Source organism: Trematomus bernacchii, unplaced genomic scaffold (genome assembly GCF_902827165.1).
Source record: "Trematomus bernacchii unplaced genomic scaffold, fTreBer1.1, whole genome shotgun sequence".
Classification (NCBI taxonomy): domain Eukaryota; kingdom Metazoa; phylum Chordata; class Actinopteri; order Perciformes; family Nototheniidae; genus Trematomus; species Trematomus bernacchii.
The window spans coordinates 3,958,264-3,970,249 of record NW_022987662.1 but is presented as its reverse complement, the minus strand read 5'-3'; the positions used below and the strand labels follow the sequence as shown (position 1 = coordinate 3,970,249).

The 11,986-nt window shown below is 43.6% G+C and overlaps 1 protein-coding gene across 1 annotated transcript in view; it reads left to right on the top strand.

Moving 5' to 3' along the window:
* Positions 1 to 465: 465 nt before the first annotated feature.
* Positions 466 to 11,986, top strand: part of tmem121ab (transmembrane protein 121Ab) — a 37,644-nt gene continuing 26,123 nt past the window's right edge. Inside the window, exon 1 of the mRNA XM_034135665.1 lies at positions 466 to 728. The gene's annotated coding sequence lies outside the window, so the exon portion shown is untranslated. The remainder of the gene's footprint in view (positions 729 to 11,986) is intronic.

The window sequence follows — 11,986 nt, the reverse complement described above, 5'->3', positions numbered from 1 at the left end:
TGTGTGTGTACGTGTGTGTGCACCAGAGAAAGAGAGAGTCAGAAAATGAACCTCCGTGTTAATCTTACAGCAAATAGCAGTGGCATATTTTTTTAAGCACAGTCAAATTTAATTTAATGTGTCTTTACACATCACTGCCAATAAATCAACTTCCAAATGATTTCTGTTCAGTATTGGCAGTCATGAGCTCATCCCTATTGTAGCTCAGAGGATACTGGAGGCTATAGGTTTCCCTCGTGCCACTCCAACATATTTGAATTGAATAATGATTGATAGAGTGAGGAGAATGGGAGAGAGAGAGAGAGAGAGAGAGAGAGAGAGAGAGAGAGAGAGAGAGAGAGAGAGAGAGGGAGAGAGAGAGAGAGGGAGAAAGAGAGAGAGCCTATCCGGAGGAAGGAGCAACTAGCGAAGAAGCCTCAGCACTTACACTTGCCAAAACGGCTCCACGCAGCCAGCAAGCGACACTTTATAGATCCACCGTTTTACATTTGAGTTCACAATTTTAAGCACATTCGCTGAGCCTGTGCAGTGTTGGACACGCCGCGGGGAAATGGGATGTTCTCTAACGTAACTTGACGGCGGCAGCAGCAGTTGTCGGACCGGCGTTTTCGGCGTCTCCTCTCAGCGGATTTACAAAGCCTCTCCGGAGCCTGCTATGATATTCAGAACCCTGGACAGCGACTAAACCTTACTGCTGCCCGGAGAAAAAGACTAACCGACCAGTGGAGGTAAGCCAGCAGAGTTTAAAAGCAGCTTGTAGGGCCATGGTAGTCGCAAGGGGAAAACAATACTATTTTACAATGTGTTAAATGTGCTGCGTCGCTGATTTAGAGAGGGATTGGATAGCTCTACAGGCAAGCCAGACGCTACAAATGGGGAAAAGTCTAGATTTGGCGGAACTCTTGTATATTAACGCAGTTCAACTTGTTTCTTAGCATGTAGGTTGAAGGGATAAATGCCATACATTCTGCCACTTTGTACCAGTCTAGTTTGAGACTCTTCCCGCCGCTCTTCTCCATGTTAAAGCTGCACATGTTTAGCGCGTTGCAGCCTAATAATAGTGAATACATGCATTGTGACACGGCAAAGAAGGCTAAAGTAATCGCGTAACGTTATAGAGGTTTTTAGTATGATTATACAATTATTATTATTATTATTAGTGCTATAAGGCCAGCTGCCGTTCCCTCCCGTCAGTTTTATTGAAGGCAGATGCTTATTTTGAAGAGTCAGCGCGTGGCCAGGCAGCAGCGGCTCGTGCCTCCGGTCTGCGCGGAAAATCAGCCCATGCATGTAAACGTACAAACACACCGAAACACACACACCGAAAAACACACACACACTCGGAAATACGGAAAACACACACACACACACCGAATCACACAAAGCCTGCAGCAAGTCACTAATAACATATATTCCTGTCACGAGCACCATGCTTCCTCACCACACCAATAACTCAGTGTACATATCTATAATGAACCTATACATGTATAATATATAACCTTATTTTGCCAATAACCCAGAGTGATTTGCTATGAGTCAGCAGCCAGTGGGTTAAGGTTTTTGCTCAATGGCTCCTCAACAGAAAACAAGGCTGCTGCATGGATGCTCTATGTGGTTTCTTGGAGGCACATGCCGGGTGTTTAACTGGTGATCTTGAAGGGGTTTTCATTATCATGTGTTGGAAAATGACTTTGAGGTATTTAACATATTTGATTGACTATCTTGGCAATCATCAGCCATAATTAGAGCAGAAATGAGTAGTCAATTAATTGTTAGAAATTGAGTAACCAATTATTTTGCTATCACGAACGCTTGAGTTCCACCTCATTGATTTGGTACATATGAGCTTTTGTATGTCTTATGTGTTAGTTGCTGGATTGGAAACTGAAAGTACATTTTCACTATGTTTCATATTTCATTACATAAACGCTTAATCGTTTACTCAAGAAAAGAATCAGCATATTAATCGATAATGAAAATGATCCTTGGTTGGAGCCAAAGTCATAACTTGAAGAGTTGGCTAACACTGCTATCTTCAAGAATATATTTATTCTCCACCCTCTTAATCCCAGTTGCACATGAGCTGTTGCTGGGATTAAACATGCAACCTTTGGGTTTCCAGACGCGTGGCTGAAAACGATGTGGCCACCCAGCTTCCTCCATGCATCACTTGAACCTGCTGCAGCTCTTTTGCACAGACACATTAATTCTCAGAATGTAAAAGGAAGAAAAATGCCCATGTCAGGCCAGCTTTGAATAAGAGGTGACCCGCATGATTTTTGCCTGCGGCGCATTACCAGGCTCTGATAGCCCTCAACACACTCTCACGCACACAAAAGCATACACACACACCGTGACTGTGTAAACCCACAGAGATGTAAGCCTCGCTTTTAAAGCCTTGATTTTAATGATGTTCATTAGGATTTTTGATTACACTGAACGTGTGATAATTCTCGGCTCGCTGTTAACTGTGTCTGATATGTCGGCTCAGGCTGTGAGTGACAAGAATTTAGTGGAACGAATCAAGAAGTGTGAATCAGCGGAGATGTTGCCACAGGGCTTGACTCTAGTGTCCCCGAAAGAAAGAGAGCTCTTTTTTAATATGCCAGTTCTGCCTCTGGGTTATTGAGCTCTGGACGCTACTGTATGGAAATTGCTGCTCTATATCATGGGAATGATGAACTATATGCAAATTAATCTTTCACGCTCAATTTATTATCCAATAAACAGACCATGAATTTGAATTGGAAAGTGGCCCTACAGGGGGCAGGCCACACAATTGCTGGTTACCTTTCTCTAAAGCGCCTTTGTCTAAATAGAAATTAAACTCCCAAGGTTGGAGGGCATGTAAGACACTGAATTCAGGGCATTTATGTAGAGTCAATTCTTAGTATCTTCAAAGCAAAGCTACTTTAACCACCATTTGCCACTACAAGGATTTCTTTTGAACCGGTCTCCCTGTGCCTCATTGGAAAGCAGGGCACAGCAACAACCTGAGGGTCAGCAGGTACACCAGCCCTCATTGGCATCCAGGGCACAGCTGGTAGATGAGCTCTGCTTCCGATTTTTGCATTGCACTGATTGCAGGGTTGCTTTTCCATGAGCGTGCTGTTTACAAGCTCATTGCACATTGGTCCATGTTCTTTTTTTTATGCTTGGAATTCCATTATGGACCCATGCTGGAAGCGCAATTAAATTCAATATAACTATAAATACATGACGGCCTGGTCCGTGAGCCAAAGAGCAGGCAGAGGCAGTGACCACCCACTCACCCTCCTCACTCTCCTTTCCAATCATCCCAGGCCTGTGGAAGCCCCTCGCCCTGCTGCGTAGTGAGCTGTGGTCCATTTGAATGATCAACCGAAGAAAACCTGGGAAGCAAAGGCTGTCACAGAGAAAGTAAAAGGCATGCAATGAGTTGAGTGAGGCCGGAAGGTGATTTTTCGCACTCCTGTGTGATTCTATAGCTCCCTTTGGCACCGACACACATGAGGGAAATGAGAATGCTCTGTCTTCGCTTTTCTGGACTCTGCTCCGGGCAAGGCTGTGCCGTGCTAAGCTAAGCTGTATGCTTCTGTGCTGGGCTTCACTTGATGTCATTAGCTGAAACACAGCTGCTGTTGAATCTGATGCAGTAAGCACTCGGCTCATCTCATCGGTTCTCAGCCACTGGTTTTCCACTCCAGAATCACTGTGCTTCGGAGGGCTATAATCTCACATAATGGCGTCCACTCCAATCAATGGCCAAATGGCATGGGGAATCAATAGCCACCATACTGTACAATAACGTGGCCCCGGAGTGGCAGAAAGGAAAGCAGCCTGCAGCCGTCACATGTTTAACTGTGGAAACTCTTTGAAAATATACTCCTTAATTATGGATCAAAAATACCAACCTTGTTAACGAGCCATGTATTATGGATTGCTGCATGATCTATGCTAATGTAAGCACAGGGAAACAAAACTGGCACTACTTTGCTCTCTCTTTAATCACTACACACACACACACACACACAAAGTTTATATGCCCAGAGGCTCAAGAGTCAAGCCAAAACTGAGATATACAACTTTACATATACTTAACAGTGTAATAAAAGTAAATATTCATGATTAGTCAAAAGAAAAGATCCATGTATAACTAGCTGTTAAAATACCCCTCCTACACTTCTCCTTGACACACTTCCACACAAATTGGTGGTTTTCAAAATCAGGCAAGAACATAGCGTTCATACATTGAACCTATTCAAATAAAGGTTTGTTGGTTAATCCTGAGAAGCCAGAACATTCATTGGGTTTAAACTTTAAAGTGTTAATCAATGTTGTATGCATGTCTTTTGAAAGAGCTCTAAGAAAAACAATATTTACATGTAAAAAGGCAACAAAAACATTTCTGCAGTTTTAACTGGGAGATAACAGTTTTACTCATCTACAATGAAAGCACTTCAACTATCCAGATGTCTGAAATGTTTTGTCTGTAGTATCCAAAGAGTTTATATTATGCACAGCGAAAAAGCATAAAGGGTTTAGGCAAGAATACAAATTGGAAAGGTAACTCGCTAAGGGTCACATGTAGAGCTCAGTAAATGCTTTTATTCCAACAGAGAAGCAAATTGCCCTTAATGGGAGATAAGATGTTTATCTCTCCGTCTGTACCACACTTTAACGCCGTGAGAACCAATGTATGATTAGATCCGGCTTTTAAAAATCACTAGCACCTTAACTGGCAGGTTCTCTGTGGGAGAGCAGCTTGGCCATCTGCTCAGCATCTCATAAAGCAGAGTTACAATAACTGCACTGGACATTTATAAATCAAAGACTTCAAATCTTTTAGTGTTGCCCGATGAGGAAACTCATTTGCAGATGTGGGCTTGGACCAATCGCTGCCAGTGTTGAGTTACACATGGCGAGTTAATGTAGGCCTATCATAAAACACTGCAACATATGCATAGCGATTAAAGATTTTCCCATATCACTGGTTTGGCTCTGGGTATTTTCTCAGCTAATTTGCTTCAGTGGAGGATAGTTGACGTGAGAGAAAGGGACAGGAGCAGAATGCAAAGCCTATTTCTGTCCTGTAAACAGAAGAGTTTGGCATTTCATTACCACACCACTGTATACAGTAGCTGCAGTCGCTGCTAGTGCTGCTACACACACAGACCAATCAACACGTACATCTACATAGTTACAGCCAACCATATTGTAAGAGCCATTTAGGCACATTATTTTATGGTAATGAATTATGGTTTTGTGAGCCAATTGAATATTCTTTAGATTTAACTTAAAGGGGACCTATCATGCAAAATGCACTTGTGTACGTCTTTTATACATGAATATGTGTCCCCGGTGTTTCAGGGAACTCACCAAGTGTCAGAAAACACAACCCTCTCTATTTTCCTCCATACCCAAATCTCTAAAAAAAGGGGCTGCAACGGATCTGATAAAAACTGATCCAGATTTGAACACTGTCCTGACGTCAGGACAGTGGCACTACGGCTATTGGGCCAACTCCACCAATCAGGAGGAGACAGCCACGGCCATTGCCGTTCGAAAACGCTGGAGACGCTGTAGTACATATGCCAGGCCTGTAGGTGGTGCTGTTCTGCCCTTATCTGCCCTTACAAACACAGAGCTAAAAAATGTCAAATTGAGCGAAATGAGGCATGGCTAAAATGCATGATCTGTTTGGTATTTTGCAAAAAAAAAGTATAAATATGCCTTTTATAGGTATGGTCCTACACTATATTATTCAAATATAGCATGATAGGTCCACTTTAAATGAGCTGAATAACTATGAATTATTATTATACTGTTTTTGTAATGTGTTATCTTGCTTATGGACAGCTCTAGTTTATGTTTTGTTATTATTTATAGAAAGCAATCGTAGGAGCGTGCTCAGGTATAAATGACGCTGCCAGCATGACACAGCAGGAAGTCTAGAGAGGAAGTTGGAAAAAGTTTTTGACCGCACACACCCGTATGTCTGAAGGATTTTGTTTGTTTATTTGTTTAAATACCGAGCTGCTGATCCATTGAACCTCTCAATAAAGCACCTGAATGGAACGAGCAAGGTATCTGATTTCTTGAACATACGCGAGTCAATACTCAAATTCGCCTCTTAGACTAAGTGGCCTTTGAATATCTTTTCTTTTTGGACAATTGGCCACTATACATATAACCACCGACACTCACACACGTCCACACATGGAAAACCATGCTTTAAAAACAGAGCTGTGCGGGTATATGGGGGTGAAATATTGGAGCCATTGCAGCCCTCCAGGCATGCAGTTATCATGGATACAGAAGTGATGGGAAATCAATCAGCTCAAGTGGAGTGGCCTGGCCTTTGGTGAACAGAGGAGTCTTCTCTTCTCCAGATGCAAGTCTGCAGCTCACTGTTCTAACCACTGAACCAACACAAACATGCATGTGCTTTCTACTATGATCAATTCTTTAGGAAGGTCATGCTTATGGCAAAGACAATACAATATCGGCCACTTAAAGGGGCCCTATTATGCTAATTTTCAGGTTCATTATTTTCTTTCTGCCTCGAGTCTAGTGTGACATGTTTACATGCTGCAATGTTCAAAAAGGTCTTGTCTCATACTGCCTGTGCTGCAGCACCTCTTTGCTTTTCTTTCTTTTCTAAAAACAGAGCCCAGTCTGCTGTGATTGGTTAGATGGCCGGCTATGTTGTTATTGGTAAATCCCCTTAGTCATGTGTTGGAGCAACAGTAAACGCGAGTATTACCTATTGATGTCACAGAAGTAAACCAATAGAGGCGTTTCAGGGGGGGGGGGGGGGGGGGGGGGGAACTCCCCTCTGGCCATTATCTTACAAATACTTGGGTACAAAATCCCCCAAGTTTGCAAAAAGTAAAGTGAATTCCCAAAACAAATATGACATTTTCTCAGTGTCCTAAATATCTACTTCTGCAAAGTCTATGATATTTCCATTTAAGCTGCCTTTAGATGTTGTAGATCAGAAAACTTTCATATGAATTGTTTTCATAATGGTCACATGGGAAGTCCATCTACCGACATACCGATCCATCTTGTATCAATCTATCTGTTGTTGTGTTTGCTTTTGTGTAAAGTGGGCGATGCAGTGTGCAGGCAAACAGCAAACAGATCGGTTACATCTCTGTGTCAACCTCATATCTAATTCATGCATTTTATTGTTTCTCTGCAGCTGTGTATGTGTGCTATGAGATGCAATGGATGCAGCCTTGGCCAACAGCGAATCACATACAAAATTGAACAGCGCAAGGTTATGTATTTTAGCTGGAGGCTCTGGAGGATTTAAGTGTCCATAAACATTAGATTGCCATATTATCCCACAGAGACGGCTTCCTTTATAATGATTTTAAGGAATGTAAGCCCATTTTCATGCAGAGTTCTCAATGGCTTCATCTTGACAGGAGGCAGGGACAGGAAGTGTATGCTCCATTTACATTTTCACATTTGACAGAAGCTCTTACAGGAAACCGCTTACAACCAGCGTAACCTCACCGGCTTAAATGCTTGGACTGTCAGCATGACAAGCAGCGACATTATTCTACCAGCATGTGGGTTCACATGGCTGTGATTTCAAACATGCACATACATGCTTTCATGCATGAGGAGGATGTCACAGTAGGGCGATGTTTCTAGTGATTTTGAATATTATTACATAGAAATTGTTGTAAAATGCATGCGTTTCTCCTGTTTGCGTGTGGCTGTTTTTCATTTCCATCCTTGTGTATCATTACTGCAAGAACCAGATGGTAAGTGTGTGTCTAGTGCTCTCTGTACGAGTGTATTTCTTCCTGTTTGTGGGAATAGAGTATGAGCATATGTGAGTGTGTCTTGCTCGAGGAGACATTTTGTAGGTTTATAAGTAAGACAATTAAGTGAATCATGAATCTTAATAACCTTATCATTAGATTAGAAAAGACGCCTTGTTTCCAGCTCTGTGACGGTGCTTTTTCTCAGAAAAACGAACACTTCACGTCAATTCATTGGAACATTTTAAATCAACAAAATCAGAGATTCATGAAGCAAAACCTGTGAGCTAGTTAAGGAAGCCAACCTAAGCCTGCTGCTTCATTCACATGGCTGATCTGTCAGCGCCACATAAATCCAAAGCACCCTTTCTACCACAGAGCTGTACTCAGACTGACAGTGCTCTGCTCACTCTCTGCCGCTCACCTGAAAGCTCTGCTGTCAGTTGCTGCTACACTCGCTGCCACTACTTCTGTTCATATTGCTTTTCAAAAGCCCCCTCGTCCCGGAGCACCCACCTGTAGAGTCTCAGACTACCTTCCCTGGGGGGGGGGGGGTTATATTATTCTCCCTCCTCCCTGATGTGCTGTGCTTTGCACACGTTTTGAGCTTAGGCATCAAACATTAGATGATCATGAATTGATCATTTATTCCATGTGACTTGACTTGCTTGATGTATTTCATTAGATAGAGATGGTGTTCTTTAGCTTTGGACAAGATGTCAACCCGATTGGACATTTATGGAACTAATTGTTACACAGTTTTCTCAGTTACTGGGTGTTTCTCAATCGCGAGTAAAGCTGCTTCAGAGCCACTATTTCAAGCATACTACGTCATCAAGTGCCGCCGAAGTAATGTTCCAATCTCTAGTATACTTGGAAATCTACCGAGCCCCGGCGTACTCCGTTTGGAGAAATATCGAGGCTGCACATGAGTAGACTCCGCTGTCTTAAAATCCCCACAATGCTTTGCGCACGGACCAATTTCCCCAAATCTGTGGCGGAAGATGTAAGGCGGGGCCTCTCATATGACGCACACCTGCACACTTGCTAGCGTGTTCCACACTTCGTTTTCCAAATGCCAGGAAGTATTCTTGACTCGCTTCTGAAGCAAGATGCTCGGCAGACATGTGCTACCAAGCAAGCGTACTCGCGATTGAGAAACACCCACTGTCTTTAAAACACTAAATGTGGAAATATATTTTTGAAGAACTCCAGTGTAGAAACTATGCAAAAGTGTTTAAATATGTCTCGTAGAAGACCAACACCTAACTAAGATACTTTTTCAGGGTTTTCCTTAAATCACACATCTGTAGGTTCAAATCGATTTAGGAAGCGGTTTTCAAACTGTCGGGCAGCGGTACAGCAGGGGGGGGGGCGCCTGAAGCGTGTGAAGAAGTTGCTTGAGAAAATAGAAGAACACAGCCGGCAGTTAAAAGAAAAGTGGACGAGTCCACGACAAGCCTTCCAGATATAAAGCCCACATCACGAAAGTATGATGAGGCATACATCTCCCATAGCTTCACATCTAAGTGGTCGGTGGGGGAGGAAGGACCGCTGTGTGGCCTCTTTCTCAAGACCTTAGCAGCAGATAGCATGAAACCAAACAAGCTGAAACGTCACTTGGAGACCACACACCCCAATAGGAATGGAATAGTGATTATTTGCAACCTGCAGTAAAACATGGTAGTTCATGTTGATTAATATATTTTCATATATTTAAAATAATTAAAAAAAATCTACTACTCAGGGAAGTAAGTTTCAACAAGGCCTTATCATTTCACAGTGGCACAGGATCATTTGCCAATACAAGCACTTTTGTTCGTGTTCAATCCATAATACAATGTCAAATCTGTTAGATCTTTGTGCCTTGTCATTATTAGTAGAGAAATGTAATGTTTGTACAACTATAAACAATGAATCCTACAAATCTCGGTGGGAACCGGGTTAAGGGGGGTTGGAACATATTTCCAAATTCCCCAAGGGGGGCCTGACTTAAAAATGTTGGGAACCACTGGTTTTAAGGAATTACAGGACACACTCATCTGTCTATTTGCAGAACATTTCATAGTGATTTGTGACATTTTCCACCTTGTATTCTATCATGTTGTTCTGTAGCATGTAGGCGACAGCTAGGGATCAGATCGGGGCCGCAGGGTGACCGAGGGGCCTGGCCCTGTGGTGGCCCTGTCTGCACGCTGCCATGCTGGCTGAGAGGCAAACGAAAAAGGAGAGCATCTGGATAAACAAGCCGTTCTTAAAACCAGCGAGACACGGCAAAATGCAAAATATACATCCTTGGCCGGGATGTGTTTTGTCTATTTGTGTACCGAGTAATTGTGTAGCTGTACCTAATCTGTGCAGACGTGTGTCGGTGTGCGTCCATGTGTGTGAAAGCAATGATGTGTCTCTACCACACGCTGTTTGTACATCTTCATGTTGCTCTAATTAGCTATGGTGTGGTCCAGTAAGCTGAAACACATTCTATGTATGGACATATGGTGCAAATCTCGTCCAGCTGGAGGACATCAAACTATTATCATAATGGCCACAACGCATTGGGATGACTGTACCCATCTGAAATGTTTATCTATTCACTAAAAGACAAAAACATCCAGAGCGAAGGTTACATTAGCTAAAGCACTGTCCGAGCTGAATGTATGCAGTAGATAAGAGGACGTCATTGGGTCGTCCTCTAAGCGTGCTTATTAGAGGACGTTGAAACTGTTGAAATATTGTTAGAGCCGGCTGTGTGGTGCAGGTGTGGTGGTGGTGTGTTATTACAGCATGTGCGTTTGCTTGTAATTAAGTGAAGCCCAGAGTGAGCACTCAAGCTAGTCAAGGCTCCATGTGCAGTGCTCCAAAACAGAGGCTATCATGATTTAATTAGCACTGAAACATACAGTCACATGCACACACACACACACACAGAGAGGAGTGAGCCAACAGAGCACGCCTCATACTTTCTTGCACGGCTCCTTATATTCTCTCGTTTGCCATTCGCCGGCCTTTGTCAGACCTCCACATATTCCCTGGCTCTGTGAGGTGCAGGGGGGTGGCCACCATGGCAGGGAATTAACCCTCACTATATGGGGTCACCTGACCCCTCTGTAAGACATTATTGCCTGTGTGTTGTACGTTTCAGCCCAGCGATCACAGCTACTATTGTGTATATCAGCATCGATACAGATCAAACCTGACGAGGGGAAAAGTCAGCCTGCCTCGGCCCGGCTGAAGCAGAGCCTGGCTCGCTGATTAGTCTGCTGAGGTTGTTGCTGGGAAAGGCAGGAGCAGCTGCTGCTGTGTCACTGCCCCTGGGATGCAGGGACTCTGAAGATACAGGGCTCTTCTCCCCTCCTTCCTGTCCCCTTCCTGCCCTCACTTCCATAACTTTACTTTATCTCTCCTCACCTCACCTCCCTCTCTCTCCTCGTTCTTTCTTTCTTTCTTTGCACCACTTAAACACCAGCCCCAGCAGGCAGAAGATAATGCAAGGTCTCACACACACCCGGCAGTGATGTACTCTCACGTGTACCGCTTCGTTTTCTGTGTGTGGGTTCGAATACAAAAGGCTAGCCCTTCTTATCTTTGCCCGTTGTCTGTGTGTGTGTGTGTGTGTGTGTGTTGTGTGTGTGTGTGTGTGTGTGTGTGTGTGTGTGTGTGTGTGTGTGTGTGTGTGTGTGTGTGTGTGTGTGTGTGTGTGTGTGTGTGTGTGTGTGTGTGTGTGTGTGTGTGCGTGTGTGTGTGGATGCACATCAGTGTGTGTACGACTGTGCACGCGGAAATAACAGTACAAGAGAACTCCACATACAGATGTGTATAAGTGCTCATGGCTTTTTCTCGTTTTCAGTGAAGAGCACTTTTTGTTTTGTGTCTGGCCTGTCTCTCAACACAGCACGGCACTAATAGGCATTCTGCAAGCCACTCTGCTCTGCAATTAGCCGAAAGCCATGGGAAAAACATTGATAAACAAAGATGAAACAATTCATGCCTTGCCCATTGCAAAGCCTTCAATCGAAGTCAAATGCTGTTATCTTCCCTGCAATGCTTTCCGGCAGGTGGAAGCCGGCTCTGCCAAACAGACAATGCTATGCCCTTGAAACGCATCAAACAAAAGCAGATGCAAGTGCCTGTTTGTTCAAACACTTATTAAAAGCCCATATAGGCCATTTATGTGGGTGTTGTTCCTGGATCCGGAGTTAAAGCGGCGGTAGGTGCTTTATCCCTGT